The 19,329-nt window shown below is 48.8% G+C and overlaps 1 protein-coding gene across 7 annotated transcripts in view; it reads right to left on the bottom strand.

Moving 5' to 3' along the window:
• CBFA2T3 (CBFA2/RUNX1 partner transcriptional co-repressor 3) overlaps positions 1–19,012 on the bottom strand; it is a 75,417-nt gene extending 56,405 nt beyond the window's left edge. For 5 of the 7 annotated variants that reach the window (XM_083626271.1, XM_083626274.1, XM_083626273.1 and 2 more), the window contains exon 1: positions 17,500–18,792. The gene's annotated coding sequence lies outside the window, so the exon portion shown is untranslated. Of the gene's footprint in view, positions 1–17,499 lie in introns of all 7 variants that reach the window. The other 2 variants (XM_083626278.1, XM_083626276.1) reach the window with 2 other exon arrangements.
• Positions 19,013–19,329: the final 317 nt, after the last annotated feature.

Below are 19,329 nucleotides of genomic sequence, written 5' to 3'. Positions count from 1 at the left end.
CCCTACATTTAAGTCCTTTACTGTAATTTATAATGTCACCCTGTAGGAACTTGATGGGTTAAAAAAAATCTAAAAGCACAAGAATGTGCACAGGGGATCATTTTGCTGAAAGGTGTAAGAGCTCTTTACTTAGCAAAGAAGGCTCACTTATCTCCTCCCATATATTTTGCCTTTGCAGGAAGTGGGCAGAAGCAGTTGTGGAGACAGGTTTTCCCCTAACCCTGTACAGTGGTACCTCGGGTTACATACGCTTCAGGTTACATACGCTTCTGGTTACAGACTCCGCTAACCCAGAAATAGTATCTCAGGTTAAGAACTTTGCTTCAGGATGAGAACAGAAATCGTGCTCCGGTGGCGCGGCAGCAGCAGGAGGCCCCATTAGCTAAAGTGGTGCTTCAGGTTAAGAACAGTTTCAGGTTAAGAACGGACCTCTGGAACAAATTAAGTACTTAACCCGAGGTACCACTGTAACAGTAAAGCGTGATGGCACTGATGGACATTAGATTCAGGAAAGACAAAAGGACTTCTTCACATAGTGCGCCTTTGGTGTATGGAATTCACACTGCCAGGAGATGCGGTGATGCCTTCAATGACTCACAGAATGGTAGAGTTGGAAGGGACTGCAAGGGTAATCCAGGCCAACCCTCTGCAATGCAGGGATCTTTGGCCCAATGTGGGGCTCAAACCCACAGCCCTGGAATGTTAAAATGATGTTGGATTGAAAATAAGTGGCATTAGCAACAAAGTTAATAAGAATATGCAAAAATGAATTGATAATGGATGAAAATATAGAGTTATAATATGTTAAGATACAGAGTTAAGATAAACGAAAGAGGGTAAGGATTTGCTGATTTGATTATTTAAATGGGAATACAAAAAGGGGAGGTGTGAGGAGGCCAAGGAAATAAGTTAATGCGTTCAAAGTTACAAAAAACGGATTTGTTTTTAATTCTTTTTTAGCTATTTGTCTTTTGTATTTTGTATTTTTATTCCTTTTTTTTCTTTTTCATGTATTTTTCTATGTTCTTTTTTTTTGTATCTTTTTCTTTTTATATGACCTTTTTTCATTTTGTAAACTTATGTTTTTGTAAAACTTCAATAAATATCTTTTAAAAAACAAACAAACCCACAGCCCTGAGATCAAGAGTCACATGCTTTACTGACTGCTTTAAAAGGAGGCTTGGCAGATCCACTGAAGGGGGAGAGAATCCTTCAATGGGGATGTGTTAATTAGCTTAGCAATGCCTCTGATACTGGAGATAAAGTGTAGTCAGGATGACAAGCAGCCATCGATAGCCTTTTCCTCCAGGGATTGGCCTAATCCCCTTTTAAAGCCATCTAGGTTGACAGCCATCATCCCTGCATCTTGTAGTACATCTGGTCGTGGTCTTCCGGATGCTGTTGGACTCCAGCTCCCATCCGACTCAGCCAGCATGGCCAATGATCAAGAATGATGAGAGTTGGAGTCCAGAAACATCTGGGAGGCTACAGGGTCCCACCCTTGTAGTAGTGGCATCTGGATGCAGCTGCTTAACTGGAAGGTGCTTTTTAAAAGAACTACACAGCAGTATGAATCTCACCTAGGCAGATTGAGATGAAGGCCAGGAGGGGAATTTCACATTCCAGTTAAACGGAGCCCAACTTAACCGGTGCACAGCCTGGTGTTTCTGAGTGACCTCTCAGGCTGATCCCTCAGTGGGACTGGATTTCCCCCTAATCCTTTTCTTTCTGCAGGCATCCCAATTGTGGGAAGCCTTCCAAGCAAGCAGATGGAGCAGTTGGAGTCAGGGTGTTATGGGGAGGGGGGAGGAGAGAGGGAGAAGAGAGCAAAGCTGTTGCAGTTCCTAGCATCAGCATCAGGGAAGGAGACAAAAGGCTATTCACACCCCTTTGCCCCCCCCCCAATTATTTTGCAAGCAAACAGTTTCAGGCTTTTCAGCTGTATCTAAAAAATCATTGAAGGTTTGCAGTTTTGAAATCATGCTTAACACACACACACACACACACACACACACACACACACTGTTTTTTGTGCACAGGAGACCTAAAACACATTACAATCAAGGAGTGGTGATGGAAACCCTAGGAGGAAAGGGGTAGGGAGGGGGAACTTTTAAGTTTGGGGTGGGGCAGCGAGTAATGGGGGCACATAGAGGTGTATAAAATGCCGACTGTCATGGATGAAGTGGATCTCATAATATTCGGGCCCATCCAATGATCCTTCAGATTCAGGGCAGGCAAAAGAAAGCACAGCGCAGAGCTAAACTATAGAATTCACGCCCACAAGAGGTTGTGATGGCTTTAAAAGAGGGTGAGACAAGTTCATGGAGGGCAAGGCTATCAATGGCTGCTAGCCACAATGGCTGTGCTGCACCTCCCCTGTTGAAGGCAGGATGGCTCCAAATGCCTGTTGCTGGGGCTCACAATGGGAGAGAGCATGGTTACCCACAGATTCTGCTTGTGGGCTTCCTGATAGGGGCATCTGGTTGGCCACTAAGAGAACAGGATGCTGGGCTAGATTTTGTCCTGCACCGGCAGGATTCTTCATCTGGTCTTATAGTGCAGCTATGTACTATGCTGAAAGGGAGCAGCTTAGTTCCAAAAGGTTTATTGAGATCATTATGACTAAATGGCAGAAAGTACTCACACTACCAGCTGCGCCCAGGAGGTGCAGGTTCAGCCCTACTAGCATGGCATTAACCCCCCGTTGGAGTTCTGTCATCAGGTCTAACAAGACTGGGAGACCAGGGTTAAAACTGCCCATGGGCTGTGAAGCCCGCTGACTCTCAACCTAACCAACCTCACAGAGCTGCTGTGGGGACTAAATGAGGAGTGGCAGAACCTAGTAAACCACCTTGAGTGACTTGGGAGGAAAAGGTGGGATACAAATGCATTAAGGACATGAGCAAAAGAAATAGAATATGCCAAAGTTTGAGATTTTGAAATGCAAAGTCATTTGGCAGCTAGACTTTGGAGGCACTGAAAAGCTTACATGTTTCCCTATAATAAAATGCAAACAAAATATGATTCATAAAATGAGAAAGAACAACAAGGGAAAGAAGTGTTAGCTCTGAACAGCTGCAGTGAGGAGCCCCCGAAATTCAAGAAACCATTAAACATATGAAACCCAAACTTACTTCTTTTCAACTCTCTTTTATCAGGATTTGGCCCTATGAGGATCAAGCTAAACCTTTTCCCATTGATTGTCTTTTGGCATTGGTCCCTAGGGAAATGGCACATTGCAGTCTTTGCCAAGCTGGTGCCCTCCAGATGTTTTGGACTACAACTCCCGCCAGCCCTTGCTAGCACAGCACACCAGGTTGGCAAAGACTGCAACCTTAAAGCATTCAAAAACAAAGCATCTCAGCAATCTCTTCAGCAAGTGCCAAATTAACCCACATGAATTTTCCACCCTAGAGAGCCAAAAGCTCCAGTAGACCACTAGCAAGTAAAGGTTACTTGCCTGGATGCCACACCTGGATGTCTGCTGGGTAGCCAGGAAATGTACATTCTCCTCAACCCGCTAAGAGGTGCTCCAAGTTGTGTGAATAATACGGCTCCATTTCTAGCGGAGACATCTTCCTGTGCACGGTGCGAGTGACACTGTGGACTGACAGACGTATCTTGGGTAGAGGCCCCTTCTGCGCCACCATCTTGTCAACTGTTACTAGGAAACGGGAGGACCAGGCAGCTGGGCCATTTCCTGTCAGAACAGGTGGGAAGCTGAGCCCTTAATGATCTCCTCACTAGACAAAGGAGCTGGCTACCCAGCCAACACCACCACTGTTTACCAGCTGTCTTGCGCTCAGGGAATGCGAACATCCTCCCTGACCACCAAGAGTAAACAGAGCAACACGATCTGGCCTGGCCCTTGGGTGCAGCTGCAGGGAACCAGAGCAAGCCCCAACACGCTGGCTGGATCTGAGGTGGGACAAGGCACCTGCTTCCATGAGAGACACAGGGATGTGGCTCAGGGGTAGAGCATCTGCCTTGCATGCAGAAGGTCCCAGGTTCAATCCCAGACATCTCCAGGTAGGGCTAGAAGAGAACTAGGTCTTAAAACTTGGAGAGCCACTGCAAGTCAGTGTGGATAATACTTAGCTCAATGGATGCAGTACAAAGCAGCTTCCTATGTTCCTAAAACCAAGTGATGGAAAACTTAGGAAAGTGCATCTAAACACGGATGCAGGTGGAATTCACAATTAAACACCAGCTTTTGTTTTTTTAAAAAGAAAGGTGCTGTGAGTCCTCATGGACCCAGAGAAAAGAACTGAAAATGGAAGCTATGTATTCCCTAATCTGCTTCTCCTAACATTTTGAGAGTGTTTTCTCCTAAGATCATAGATCCTGGAAGTGATCTCAAAGGCCTGCCGGTGCAAGAGACCCACTACAACATCATCCCTGTTAGTGTAGGTCACCCAGCTTCTGCTTAAAAATGTATAACAAAGGTAAACCCACCATCATCAGAAGCAGTCTGTTCACTGTCAAACTGTTTGTGATGTTGCAAAGTTCTCCTTAACGGTTTTGTCTCAGTCACGAGTGGGGGAGCCGGGGACCTTCCAGATGTTGTTGGACTCTAACTCCCATCAGCCCCAGCCAGCATGGCTAATGGTCTGTGACAATGGGATTTGTAGTCCAGCAATGTCTTCACGGCCCACATATTCCCTCAGCCTTCATCTAAATCTCTGTTCTTCTAGTTTGAACCCATGGGTTCAGGTTCTACCCTCTGCAGGATCAGAAAAGACATTTGCTGCAACACCGATGTGCCCTTCCCCTAGCTGTGCTTAGAACTAAGACAAAGGAAGAGACGAGGAAGAGGCTTGGTGGCTGGGGGTAGCTGGAGAACAGCCATAGGTCTGGAACACAATATGTCACTGTGCAGGGAGGGTGGGGTATCATCCTGGGAGGAGCCCCAGGTGCCATTATTTGCTTCCCATATATTATCCATCAGTGGCGAAATGTCTGCTTTCTATATGCCTCCCTATAAGGCAAGGGTGCAGCTTTGATCCCCATAACGGAGAGCTACGTATTCCTGCATTGCAGGGGGTTGGACTAGATGATCCTCAGGGTCCCTTCCAACTCAATGATTCTGTGATCAAATGCTCATTTTATTATTAATTAGTTAATTAAATTATTTATTATTTAAATTTGTATGCCCCGTTTATCCACAGAACTTTTAGCTCACAGCTTGGACCGATATACCTTTTTTTTTTTCCTGCTGGAAACACTGAAGATTTATTTATATTTACCCCACCATCCCTCCAAGTGACACATATGGATCTCACACTCCCTCCATTTTATTCTCACAAGAACCCTGTGAGGTAGGCAGGCGGAGAGTGGCTGTGACTGTCCCACAGTTACCCAGTGAAGTTCACAGCACTGAGCTTTGAACCAGGGCCTCCTTGGTCTTAGTCCAGTCCTCTAACCCAGCTTCCATCAGCCTTCAAACCATCGGGTGGGTATAGGATGAGGCTCTGACAACACCACCACATTACCTCCGTAACAAAGGCTGGCGGTTGCTCACCCAGGAAGGCCTCCCTGTCTCCATGGGCACTGCATTGGTGACCTGTGAACTACGGGCTAAATATGGGAGCAGTTTTTTTTTGCATGCAGCGCCTGCACTCTCCTGCAGAGCTAATGCAGACCCTCTTCCTCCACTCAATTGTCATGAGAGCCCAAGCTGCTGCCACGGAATCTGTGCTTGCTCAACTCCTTCCTCCTACCCACAGGCAAGGTTCTGTTCCTGAGCCATATGCTGGGAATTAAGTGAGACACAATTTCCCCCTCAACATGGAAGTGGGGGGGGGATCTGAAAACAAAATGAAGCAGCAGAGTGCAAGGCTCTGTCCCCTTGCTCTGACCTGGCCTCCCCACATGAGCAGAGGAGCTGAAGATTCATTTCAGGCTGGTGATGATGAGCCCCAGTGACTTGTGGGGGCAGCTCTGGTTAGGCAGAGGCAGTGATATGGAAGGGAGCCAGGGGCAAATTGAGGTGGGGGTGGATCATAGATCTGTTTAAGCCCCAGAAAGAAACCAAAGCAAATTAGAGCGGTGTGTAGTGATGGATGAATCTGTCACTTTTAGGTTCCCTCATTTTCCCCTATCTTAAATTCAGCTCTCCACATTTCAGCAGCAACTTGTGATTTTTTTAAAAAAATACTCATGAAAACTCATCAGCATCTTTAGTACGAAATTCTCACTTTTTTTGCATGCAGTGTAGCAAAATTTTCGCAAGCCATTTCCCCTAATGAAATGCATTTGTATGTCATTTTCACTAATGTGTGCATGTTTGTCCACACTGCTTAGCTAGAGAGCTGCATCACAGAAATATGGGAGGGGGTTGTGTTTTGGTTCATTTATTGATTTGAGGAGTGCAAATTAGGCTGTTCCTCACTACAATGCAAACAAAATTGAATTTCTACCCCATCCCTAGGGGTGTGTCTGGGCAGAAGCAATGAAGGCTGGTTGCTTCTCGCTTCCTCTGTGATTCCTGCTTGCTTCTTTCTGTCAGCCTCTTCCCTGTGCTTAGAGCCACCTTCCCCAGCCAGTGCCCTCTGGCTATTTTGGATGACAACTCCCAACAGACCCAGCCAGCATGGCCATGTTGCCTGAGGCAGATGGGAACTGTACTTCAAAACAGCCAGAGGCCACCAGGCTAAGGAAGGGCGGCTTAGAGCTGGATTCTTCAACTTTGCCTTCCCCCACCCGGATGTTGTTGGACTACAACTTCTATCACCCTTGACCATTGGCTAAGCTGGCTGGGAATGATGGGAACTGGAGTCTAACTGTATCTGGGGACTCAAGAGTGAAGAACTCCTTGCCTCTGTTCATCCTGCTTGCCCCCCTCTTTATCTTCCAAGCCCATCAATAAACTCTTCCTCAAATTAGGAAAGCTTCTAATACTCTTCTTCCCCAATGTCTACCACTATTATTATTAGTTACAGGTAGGTAGCCGTGTTGGTCTGCCGTAGTCAAAACAAAATAAAAAAACTAAGTTTGTTATTGGTATGAGCTTTCGTGTGCATGGTATCTGAAGAAGCACACGAAAGCTCATACCAGTAACAAACTTAGTTGATCTCTAAGGTGCTACTGGAAGGATTTTTTTTATTTTGTTTCGACTATTATTATTATTCAATCACCTAAATTATTATTGATTAATTTATATATTGCTCATATCCAAAATAACTCCTGAGCAGTTGACAACTATAAAATTAAAACATAATTAGAGGATTGTAGAATTGGGACCCCCAAAAAATAAAATTCAACCTGCTGAAGGTGGGATACGATTGATCCGTTGGATGCTGAGTATTCCCCTCCCCCTCTGCCTGTCCGCCTCACCTGTGACTGTCTGGTGCAGCACCTGAAAAGTCTCCAGAGGAGGGGATGCTGTGGTTCCTGCATTGCGTATACAGCACCTGACCCACCAGTAGAAGTGCACCAAGACATTAGTAGTAGATGCCATGTCCTGGGCAGAGGGAGAAGGAGCTCCTGGTGACCCTGGCAAAGGGGTGGTTCCCCAATTCACATCTGCCAAGGTGAGGTGCATTTCCTTCCTTCCTTTATAACATTTGTGCCCCAACCTCTCCATCAGAACTGATCCTCAAGGAGGCTTGCTAAACTTGAGAACGATCTGCTGAAAAAGCACAATGGAAACAAACCCATTGAGAACAGCCTAGAGCAACATTGTTTGTTCAAGAGCCCACCAAATAAAACTGTGTTCAATTGCCACCTAAAAGCCAAGAGACATTGGGGAGGGGAGAGAGATGGCGCTGAATGGATGTATAAAACTATGCCTAGTGTGGAGAAAATGCATAGAAAAAAAACCACATTTTCTCCTTCTCAGAACAATAGAACTCAATGGAGCCATCCAAGAAAGCTGAATGTTGGAATATTGGGATAGATGAAAGAAAGGACTTCTTCATGCAGCACATAGTTAAATTGTGGCATTTGCTGCCACATTGGCCACTAATTGGATGGGTTTACAAGAGAATTAGTCAAATTCATGGAAGATAAGGCTACTGAGAGCTACTAGTTACAATGGCTATGTTGTGCTCTTGCACTCAGATTCTGCTGGTGGGCTTCCCAATAGGGGCATCTGGTTGGCCACTGTGAGAACAGGATGCTGGACTATATGAACCTTTGGGCTGAACCAACAAGGCTTTTCTTTAGGGGTATTTCTGCAGAGAGGATTCCTCAACTGGGGAGCCACCACAAAGGAAGCCCTGTTCCAATCTCCTAGGCTCTGAAAATGAAGCAGGCCCACTTATGACCACATCATAGGAGTTGGACAGGATCTGGTCAGAATCAGTACAGGATCAGTACAGAATCTGCAACTACAGCATCCTTGACAGGTAGCTTGCCCAGCTGCGCTTATATACTTCCAGTGAAAAAGAGCCCACCATATCCTGAGGCAGAATGTTCCACCATTACAGAAGTTTCTCCTAATGCAAGAGTGACCCAAGACAACTTACTACCACCAAAGCAGGACACCCACACCGCTGAGTGCTTTATCTCATGCACTGAAACCAACTGGACTGGTTGTTAGATTTTACTTCAGCACTGGTGAGAGGACAGCACCCTTAGGGACTAAAGGCCATAACACAGTAGCCCACACAGCTCTTGTTTTCCAACACCTCCCTGTCATTGCACATGGACACCCAGCATCTGTTGCCTGAAGCTCCAGCTCCATCATGCCGACTCCATCTTCTCCATGACAGCCCTTAAGATATTTGGAGACTGCTTTCATGTCTCTCCCATTCCCCCACCCCCTTAAGCTTCTCTTCTCCAGGCTAACCATCCCCAGCTTTTTCACCCTTTCCTCATCCAGCCCTCACCATCCTAATCACCCCCCTCTCGGTCAAAGTCCTTCCTCAAATGACCTGGATATGGCACTCCAGATGTGTCCTGACTAGTGCAGAACAGAGCAGAGCTGTTACTTCCCATGGGCTAAATGGAGGGTTTGCATGAGAGATGGCAAACCTGAGACAAACACAGGGGTGGAGGAATTTGTTAACAGGTGCTTGATTCTTCCATTGAGTCATCCCTGCAAATGCCCTTCTAACTGCTGGGCTTACCTCTGTTCTAACAGCACAGCTGGGGATCATGAATGGGGGACCCACAAGTAGTTGAGACATATGCAGCAGGGGAGAGTAAATAAACCAACAACTCTTGCCTGCTGATTTCCCTCTGCAAATGCCCCTGCAATTGTACTGCCTCCTTTTCAGGGGCAGTACTGGTGAAACTTTTTTATCTCAGAAAGCAGTTCCACCATGTGCTGAAAACCAGGAATTTCACCTCTGTCATGACCTTAGCAGGTCCCTTTAAGCAAGGCACTTTTCACTCTCAGCCTATGCTCTGCATTTGGGGTGGGGCTGGGGGTTGTAATAACACCCTACCTTACAGGACTGTTGTTAAGATTACTGAGATAATGTAAAAGGGGAAGCATTTTGCACACCAGAAAGACTCAACAAAAATGCTCGGTATTTAAGGAAGCAGTGGCTGGTGCAACAGAAAACATTCATCTCTTTCCCCACACAATGGAGTGTTCCAAAGTGACTTCCAGCATAAAATACATTTAAACCCTGCAATAAATAAAAATAAAACACATGACTCATCCATGAATATTTATAAAAGGACAAATCCTACCCAACCTGGCACCAAAACAAACCAAACACGCACACACACACCCTTCCATATTATTGGTCAAAGGCCGGGGCAAACAGAAATTATTTAGCCTGATGTCTAAAAGAAGAGGACTATGGTGTCGGGCAGGTTTCCCTGGGGAAAGCCTTCTGTCAACTGGGAGTCCTCAATGAAGGGCTGTTTCTGTGTTGCCACCCTCTCTACTTCCCTTGAAGGGGGCAGACAGGCGGACAGAGAAGGGCCCCTATGACAAATACAGCATCTAGGTTGGTTCATATGGGGAGAGGCAACCCTGAAGGTACTGTATTGGAATCCTGAGCTGCCTAAGGCTTTATAGGTCAGGGAAAGGTTCTCTAGGTCTAGACACTTGCCTCACTACAGCATTTGTGGAATATTATCTTCAGGATGGAACAATACATTTCTCTACAGCCCAGAGTGTATCTGTTACAGCTTCAGTTTGCAAATTCTCTTTGAAAGCGCACACACGTCTAGTGAGTTGAGAAGGCTACATAGAATATTGCAACCGTTATTGCAAATGTTATTTTGCATTAAGGTACCTTAATGCTTAGGGTGTCTGTCCAATTGCCGTATGTGAGAGGGGACTTTATCTCCATGTCAGAATGGCTAATGATGATCTCAAACATTTTATCCTCTTCCAATAGAATGCAGCTTGGCTCACTTATCTGAGTGATCTGGATTGTCTGCTCAACCGAAAAACCCCAACAGTAGCCAAGCCTAAGTTCTTGCTGCTAGTAACTACTGGTGTTCACCTTCACCATTCCTACCCTTGTTTTCCTTTCTCTGCGTTCCCTTTCTTCTGCTATCCTACCTACTGTGAAAGTGTAAACTCCCGGAGGCAGAGACCTGCCCTATGGAACTCTGCTAATGTACATTGATGGCACTACATTTTCATGCAGTGAAAACTTATCATCTTCTTCCTTCCTGCCCCTTCTGATTGTGGCACGCTAGCTAAGGCAGGTGACATGGCAGTGCAATAAGTGAAGATCATTTTTGGTGATGGCATCCATCTATGGAACTTTCACCCTGGGAAGTTTTCCCAGGAACCTGTTACCTTACCTTCCTAGTACGAAGGAAACCATTTTTCATTTCCCCAGGCTTTTTAAACCAAGTTGAGCTTTGAAGTTGTTCCTTTTTGTGCGGCTTTTTTTCTGCTGTTCTAAGCTGCCTTCCTACAGCCACTTACAGGGAATAAACCCTGCTGAACTCAGTAGGACTTCTGGCTAGACATGCCTAGAATTGCACTGTTAATCTTGTTCTTTTATTGCTTTTAAAATTATTTTGCTGCTGAACCTTGTTTAAGCAGCCTTGGAAAAGTGTAGTTGACAGATGTTTATTCATATTGATAATAGCAATAGCAATATGGATTGCCATATGATCGGAAACTTCCTCAATAACTAGCAGCAGCATAGGAAAGGAAAAGAGGAGGACAGTGATCAGATCCTTGTCAGGAGAAGAAAGACAAAACAAATTGAAATAATGTGTGCTATTTGTAAAGTGCTCTAAGCCTGAGTGTATCTCTCACTTTAGAAACTGTGACTGCAACCCCGACCTTGTCTACTCAGAAGAAAGTCCCACTGGATTCAATGGGTAAGTAAGGTTAGGATTACAGCTAAGTCAGTCTCCAGGGGATGAAAGTGACTCTCTGTCCACAGAACCAGGGCAGAAAACAGCACTATGAACAGGTGGAGGAATTTGTGGAGAGCCAGCTGTTGGGCTGGCAGGGAGATGATCCAGGCAGCTGAGCCAGAACTTCAAGCTGGGATGACCCAGGACCATGAATTAAATACTTCTGAAGACAACTCTGCACACAGCTGGGCATCTTGGCTCCTTATTCAAATTAGGCCCATCTGCCCAGGACTCTCCCAGGAGCTCACGTAGGAAGCTGCAATATACCGAATCAGAACATCAGCCTCTCCAACTCAGGCTTGTCTGCAGGGGCCTTCTAGGGTTTCAGGCAGGGGTGGGTCTCTCCAAGCCCTGCCTGGAAATGTTGGCACATGGGACCTGATGCATGCAATGCTGATGCCTAGCTCCTGAGCCGCAGTCCTTCTTCAAAGTTAAGTTTATGCAGTTGTTGCTTCAGCCTGATGTGGATCTCGGAGAATAACAGGGACACTGTTAATGGTCTCCCACAGAGCACACACTTTTAAAAAAGAAACAAGCTGAAATCCTGACCCCTTCCAAAACAACGGGGAAGGGGGGGGCTTTCTCTAATTGAGCCTGCGAAACGTGCGCAGAGACAGCCCGCCCCTGCCTCAACAGCTGCATTTCATTCATTTCCCAGCCCAGCGGCAACCCAGAGAAAGCCAAAAGTTATAAATAGCCATTATGTCATTGGGAAAAAAGAGAAAACTCTCAGCCCCCACCCCCCAGAAAGCAGGGCTCTGTGCAACAACACAGGATCTTCGCTAGGTCCCCCAGCAGTTCAGTATTTGCTTTTATATTGCAACAGCCACACCCAGTATCAATCCTTATCATCGCAAGTGGAAAGAAGGAGGATGGAGGCCTGTTTCCTTTGGGTGGACTTTGAAACATGGGGTAGGGGAGAGGGATGAATGGGGGGGGGGGAGAACCTGACAGACCATGTGACCAGATGCCTAGTTCTGATTGGTTTCAGAGATGCAGGTCCTTTAGTGCATCCTTGGAATGCGATGTTAAGCACTTTCTGCAACCTATAGATTCCTGTTCTTCCCATTGCCGCCACACACCGCTGTGTAATTTTGAGGCTTAGTTCATCCCCTCAACAAGACTTTTGAAGATTTTGTGTTAAGCGTAGTGTCTCAGAGATTATGGCTAACAGCTTCAAAGCTAACAAATTTATCACAGCAGAAACTTTTGTGGGCTAGAGTCCATTTCACCCAGTTCTGGACTGGTACGCATGCACATACTATTTGCAACGGAAAAGCAGGCCTATGACACTGGGGTCAGCCAAAGTGTTATGGGCCTGCTTGGCATGAACCAGTACAAGACACCTTTCTGCACAGCCCACAGCACTTGCTGCTTATCCTCCAGCACTCAAGAGAGGGGAACAGGATGCTTATTTTTATGGTGAGGGATGAAAGGATATGAAAGCAGAGCACAGGAATGGAGAACCTTAGACTTGGGGGCCAAATGTGGCTGCCTTTCCATCTTGCCCTCAGAACTCTCTCTAGGCCACAGCCTCCCCAACCCTGCTTCACACCTTCCTTGAGTGTTTTTGCCTGGCTGGAATGCATCCTTGAACACAGAACATGCTTCTTGCTTTCCTGTAGAGGGGTGAGTGAGTATAGAAACAAGCAGAGGTAACATTGTCATTCATTGCTCCACCCACTTTACCTCCGGCCCCTCCCACCACTTACGAGTGACCCATGGAAGGTTACCAAGAAAGGTATGTGGCCCTCAAGCTGAAAAGATTTCCTCTCCTCGGCATAGCCCAACCACCACCTGTTCCTACCCACTGCTGCAGTGCACAGCCATCCTGGGATGCCCCCTTCAGCAAGTCCAATGCATGTGCCTTTTCCAGAGTTCTAGTAGGTTGTCTCTCAAGATGCATTCCCCTGTTTGCACACTCTGTGGTCATGCACAGTTCTAGGCGGTTCTAGGCGGTTCATAACTATGCTTGACCTGCTTGCCAGCTGTCAGGCACCACAGAATCCTTTAACACGTGTAACTCCATGCACACAAAATGACCATTGATGTAGCTTTTCCCAGGGAATGAAGAGAAAAGTCACACACCCCAAATACTCCTAAAACACATACCCTCCAACTTTTCTCTGATGAAAATAGGGACGTCCCATTCCATAATTATCATTTTACTATTTATACCCCACACATCTGACTGGGATGCCCCAGCCACTCTGGGCAGCTTCCAACATATATAAATACATAATAAAACATTAAACATTTAGAAAACTTCCCTACAAAGGATTGCCTTCAGATGGCTTAGGGGGTTGGATAACTCCATATCTTCCAACATTTCTCCAGCGAAAATAGGGACATCCTACCATACTCTGCAACATTTCTCCAATGAAAATAGGGACATCCTAAGGAAAAGTGGGACATTCTGGGATCAAATCAGAAACTGTGATGGCTTCTCTAAATCAGGGATGTCCCTGGAAAATAGGGACACTTGGAGGATCTGAAAACAACAAATCCTTGTATTGTACAGTAATTCCATCCAAACCTGTAAAATTTAAGGAATTTCTGTACCCAGCCCAAGCTAGCCCAGCAATGGAAAGCACAGCCCTTGACTTACCTTCCAAAGTCTCCTCTTCTCCATCTGGCACACTGCCATTGCTAGAAGGTCTTTATGCTCAGGAAACAGGGAGGATCTCTCCTTCCTGTTTCCTTGAGTGCTAAGACCTTCTAGCAATGGCATTGCCATTGCACCAGAGTGAGAAGAGGCACCTTTGTCAGTAAGGCATAAGGGTGAGAGGAAAAGGTGCCTGATTTTGGGAGAGGGCTGGTAGGCCACTGGAACTGGCAGCCCACATGCTGACTGCCCTTGATTTAAGCTTCCCACATTTTCTTCTCAGTCTTAGCTGCTGCCACCCAGCTTAGCCAAGAATGCTGCCGCTTGACTCATTTGCAGAGTGTGGTTGCTGAGTAAAAAAAAAGTCTATCTTCTCAGCTAATTAACATATGAGCCATTTTTGAGCAATGAATTGAAAAGCAATCCATGTTGCCCTGTGTTCTCATGGAAGCTGCATCACAGTGAATAATGTCCTTTACCCACTTGGAGCGTAATCAGCTCTCATTCCCAATGCTCTTCTGGGACCACCGCAGCTTGCAATATATAGCCATCATATATTTGGAATGCCAAGATTCAGCCCACGTTGGCAAAACTAACACGGTGATGCTCGGCTCCCCATGAAAGTTAGTAGTGCTACTCAAAAAAATAAGTGTTGTTTGTTTGTTTGTTTTTCCCACATTTCCCATTGAAATAAATGGGATAAATTCACCATGGTTGACTTAACCTTCTCCAGATTGAGGTCTGTGAATATCTCAAATAGGGTTAGGAGGGTGCAGTCTGCTCATTATAACTGACACTTCAAAATCCCAGCAAGAGAGCTTTGCCTCCTTATCCATCTGGGACTGGTCCAAATCCTTCCAGTTCATTCCTACATGAGTTGCATGGGAGAGTGTCCCAGAGATGGCGGGTCCCCCTGGGTTTTCCACAACCCTTGAATAGAAAGGCAGTGTTTTGCTTAGAGTGCTTGTGGGTTTGTGGGGTGGTAGATGAAATCTACTCCCTTTGTTCTTTAGAAGGGCAAAAATATCTGGAACTGGAGATTTGGAAAAAACAAAAGAAAAACACCAACCCCAGCCTCACAAACAGATGTGTAGCTAATTTACCGAGACTGCAAAGGATTTAATCTAGAGTGGTTCATGACACAGATGCAGAGTCCAGATTTGTAGCTTGCAACCTAAGTTGTTTTGCTGGGCTCACAACTCCTTTGTCCCAGAATTTATTTTGAGTTACAAGGCTGAGCCCAGGGATGGGGGTAGCCACAACAAAGAAGACAATACCTCTGAGCATGTGCAAAGTGAAAAACCCCTTTCCCAGTGGAGCAATCACAGCCAGCTCACTCATATGGGATTATGGGGTTGTGAAATATCATTTCTAAATAGTATTGAGCTTGACGGTGGTGAATGAAGGGAGGGATTCCCTTCCAGCCCACTTCCTTAAGCACATTGATTTATTAATTCTGCCAAGTCATAATCATGGAGGTTCATTTGTTCACATTCTGCAGTCCTGCCCCACGGACAACCCCCTTCCTATTCACACACACTTTGCGCCTAATTTCTAATATGGAAAGAATTGGAATTTTAAGACTCTCTGGAAGTGACATTTTCTGGGCTGGAAGTTCTGCACCCTACACTGGGCCTGGGAGTTACTTAGGCCTTGCCTGTTATGAGGATGCAAACTCTCTGCATACGCTCAGGGACATTTCTTTGATTTATGTTCATGGGCTCAAGGTCTGAAGCTGGGAGCAAGTCTGGCAATGCAAAAAAAAAAAAAAAAAAAAAAAAATCAGGTGCAAACTGGGGTCTGTTAGATATCTTCCCAGGCCTGGCAGTGTGTGCATGTGTTTTTTTAAAAAACCAAACAAGACAAAACCCTAGCGCATGGATGATTACTCAGCCAGGATACTTATTTGAAGTATGCAACGATCATTTCCTAAAAATTACACTGTCTGGACTCAACTTAGATAAGAAGCTCCTCAGGCAACTTGTAACCAGGCGGGTGGGGAAAGTGAGGCAAGAGTTGTTCGTCTTCCTTGCACAGGGTTCACACAAAACAATGTCGAGTGGCTTTGGTGGCCCATGCTAATTAGTGGCTCATTTGGGTTTCCTGCCGTTCTGCCCGATGGTTCTCAGCAGGACTCCCTAAAAACCACATCGGAGGTTCTATGAAAACTGCACCCCACAATTTCAAAGCTGCTCAGCCCTGGCTCGTCCACCTCCAGCTTTCCTTTCCCTACAGAAGGTTTGAGTTGCCAAATCGCACAAGTTAATGCCATCCAACTAGTGCAAGAGGAAAGAGGCACCAGGCAGGTCTGGGTCAGGCTCCATCCACTCACCCTTCCAACCATGCCAATTAATGTCCCCAAGAAACTCTATCTGCCTTCCCCCACAAAACACACACGCACATTCTGCGCTTGGACATTTCCTCTAAGGAATTAACTATCCAGCTAAATTGAAGAGGATGGTGATGTCTGCGGAGCACTTAACACAAGGGATCAAACAAAGGCGTCCTTAGACGGGGCAGAAGGGAGCTTCCTGCAACGGGACCGGAACCCCCTTCTTCGGAACACTTAAACCTCTCTCCGTCTGGGTGGAAAGAAAGGGGTCTTTGGGGTTCCTCTTGCAAGGCGACGGAGTTGCGGAGCGGTCAAGTATCGGGTGCTTCCAACGACCCTCGACGGGGTCCATACCAGCCTCTCGCCTTGGCTGCGCTGAAGCGGCTGTCACTTGGGCAGCCGCCGGGTCTGTAGCAGAGCGAGCGAGGACCACAAAAGTAAGACATGGTCTTTTCTTCAGAAAACAGCCCCAGCAGCAACAACAGCAATTTTGGGGGTACATCGAGAGACAAGGTACAGGAACCATCGCCAGGTCAGGGGGCACCAGGCGCGCGCGGCTTCCCAAGCCCAGTCAAGCTGTTCTGCCGCCCCGTGTCCACGCAGCCCCTTCCCCACAGTGCATTCAGGAGACCCCATAGCCAACCCTCGGGGAAATCATTGTGGAGTATTTGGCGAACCTCCCCAAGCGTAGCGCAGGGCGGTTCAGGGGGCGCACATCTGGCCACATCTCTCTCTCTCTCTCTCTCTCTCTCTCTCTCTCTCTCTCTCTCTCTCTCTCTCATATCTCTCCCCCCGCTCCACCCTTCGCCTTTGTTTGGAAGTGGTAGGATAACGGGTGGTGGATCCAGCCCGGTTTTGTTTTTGTCTTTTGCTGGTTTGCGCCCCTCTTGCCCGGTTGAGATCCGGACAGAGGAGGAGCGCAGTGGACCTCTTCATCTTTTGGGACAGTTCAAAGAAACCACCGCTACAAGCATGCCCGGGGAGTGCGAGGCGGGGGGAACACAGCTGGGACACCCAGAGGCCAAGGGATGCCCGTCTCCCTCTCCTCCAACCGCAAAAACTTCACCAAAAGGTCAAAATAACAAAGGCAAGAGAAAGAGAAGACGCGAGTGCGTGCTGGGGGGGGGGGGTTCCCCTCTCGACTACATTTCTTCGGATCAGGCAACTTAACCGACCTCCCACCCGCAAATCGCTCTCTTCCCTCCACATCCCATCGCATCCCTACAGCCGGAAGGCTAGTAAGCTCTGTAAAAGAGAACGGAGCGGAACTTACAGTCCTGAGGTCGGTGGCGAGGTGAGGTGAGGTAATAGTCCCAGGAGAAGTCGAGGAAGGTGGCCAGGCGTCGGACAGTTCCCGGAGAACCCAAAAAAAGGGGATGGGGAGAAAGAAAGACGGGAAAAAGAGAGGGAGGGGAACCAGTTAATCCAAACGGGGTTCCCGGGCCCCCAAGAGGCTCATCGACTGGGGCGAGGGGGCGCCCTGAGCAGGTGCGATCCGAGTCCTGGCGATGCCCGATGCGCCCCTCGACGTCCCAGCGGCGCGCCTTGCCTAGCGGTCCCTTCCGCCCGCCTGCCTTGGGAGAGGAGCTGTCCTCTCTTTTCCAGAGCCCCTCCAAGCGTGGCTCGCGACCCAGAAGCGGCGTCGGAGGAAAGCGGGCGTCGGCGCTTGGCTAGCGCGCCTACTCTCCGGCTCTTTGGTAAATGGCGCTCCCCACGCCGGGCGCCGGGCTCTCCGCTCACCGGCTGCTGCTGTCGCTGCGGCCGCCGCCCTCCGCTTGCCCGGGCAGAAGCCTGGCTGCCGTTGGACGTGGCCTCATTCTCGCTGCCCCTTCAGGCCTGGCGCTGGGTCGGGGCCATGGGGTGAAGCCAGCCGCGCGGGTCCCAGGTGGGGCAGTGCGCAGCGAGGGATCAGCTGGGTCCCTTCCTCGACGGCGGGCGAGTGGCCAGGCGCTGCTCCCTCGCCGGCTTCGTCGCCTTTTCCCTCCTCCTCTTCCCTGAGCTGCCTTCCAGCTACTGCAGCCGCCTCCGCCTCCTCCGCTCGCCCCTTCGGTGTGCCATCTGGCGAGGGACACCCCGCCCCCCCCCAATGCCCTCTCCGCCGCTCGGCTCTCGCTCGCCGCCGTCCAACAACGCAGCTCGGCGCCTCTCTCTCCTTCCCGAGGGCTCCGCAACCTCCCGGGCAGGGAATCCTCGGAGCGCCGTCCGCCCCCTCGCAGGAGGACGAGCCGCGAGGGTGGCTCAGCTGGGCACGAGGGCAGCGGGCGCTCGCCTAGCAGAGCGCGTCGCGGGGAGCCGCTCGCTCTCCGCCTAAGGCTCCCGGTCTCGCTCAAAGCCTGGCCAGCGGCTCCGGGCTTCTCTTGCGCGGCGGCGGCAGCGGCGGCGCTCGGGCTCCCCGGGACATGGCAGGCGGCTCTGCCTTGGCGGGTCGGGCGGCTTCTCGGCTCCAGCAAGCCGGGCAGGCGGCGGGCGGGCTCCTGGGAGAGGCGGCGGCGGCGGCCCCCCAGCCCGCCTTCCTGCCTCCGCTCGCTGCTGCTGCTGCTCCCGCTCTGATGGAGCCCAGCCCTGCCGGACGCGCCGCGTTGGATGCAGCGCCTGGCAGCGGCGGCGCCTTGCCTGCTGCTGCTGCGGCGACGGGCTTCGCGCGGCTCCCGGCAGGGGGCGCTCCACCCCTACTGCTGCTGCAGCAAGTCCAGCCCGGCAGCAGCCTGGCCAGGAGGCGCGATCCGACGCCGGCTTCTCCCACCGACTCCGGCTCCTTCCCAGCCTCCTTCTCTGCGCGCTGGATGGAATCGCGCCTCCGCCACTTTGCCTTCCCGGGCTTCGCTGAGAAGGAGGCTGGGCTGCTGCTGCTGCTGCTGCTGCCCTTTACTTGCCTTCCCGCGCAGCTCTAGCGCCTGCCTACTCGGGAGTAAGTGCCACCGGCATCTCAAGAGGCTTCCTGCTTCCGAAGCAGGGATCCAGGAACTGTGTTCCCTCGTGGAAATCGCTAGGTCAACTTTATGCCCGTTTCCCTCCCAAAATTATTTTTAAAACCCTCCTAAGTAGAGCTGCCCAGGTCCATTAGGGTTCTGAGAGATCATAAGGCCCACCAAAGGGTCACTGG

The sequence above is a fragment of the Podarcis filfolensis genome, assembly GCF_964270895.1.
Source record: "Podarcis filfolensis genome assembly, chromosome: 8".
Taxonomy (NCBI): domain Eukaryota; kingdom Metazoa; phylum Chordata; class Lepidosauria; order Squamata; family Lacertidae; genus Podarcis; species Podarcis filfolensis.
Note: the sequence above shows the minus strand (reverse complement) of the source record. Positions and strands in the feature narration are given on the sequence as shown.